Below are 555 nucleotides of genomic sequence, written 5' to 3'. Positions count from 1 at the left end.
CTAAAGTTTGAGAGATTCTAAATTTTGATTTTCGAAAGGGGCTTCTATAAGCCAATGCTTGCGATTAGTTTATGTTACGAATTCCTTCGGGATAATTACTCCTCTCCTTAGAGATAAGAGCACGTGACACTCTTTTGTATCGTCTACGTTGGCTCGCTAACAGAAAAAAATTCAATAAATATTATTGATTATTTTATTACTACTTGGTAATTATTTATTAACTTAGATCTCTCAAGATTATAGAAATGTATTGTTTTATATATATATTGTATATTAGGAGTATAAATAAGTTTCCGCCGTTTTTAATAAAAAATTGGGCACTTATTGTGAAAGAACGATACCTAATATTTTATTCGAAGTATTGTCCATCGCTAGCCACTTTTTCCCATCTTTCTGGCAGCATACGGATACCGCGTCGGAAAAACGCTTCATCTTTTGAAGCTATCCACGAATCGACCCAATTTTTGGTATCTTCATATGATGTGAAGTGTTGTTCAGACAGGCCATGCGCCATCGATCGAAACAGGTAGTAATCAGAAGGAGCAATGTCTGGTG

The sequence above is a fragment of the Trachymyrmex septentrionalis genome, unplaced genomic scaffold (assembly GCF_001594115.1).
Source record: "Trachymyrmex septentrionalis isolate Tsep2-gDNA-1 unplaced genomic scaffold, Tsep1.0 scaffold263, whole genome shotgun sequence".
Classification (NCBI taxonomy): domain Eukaryota; kingdom Metazoa; phylum Arthropoda; class Insecta; order Hymenoptera; family Formicidae; genus Trachymyrmex; species Trachymyrmex septentrionalis.
The sequence above is the reverse complement of the archived record's forward strand: the minus strand, read 5'-3'. Positions refer to the sequence as shown.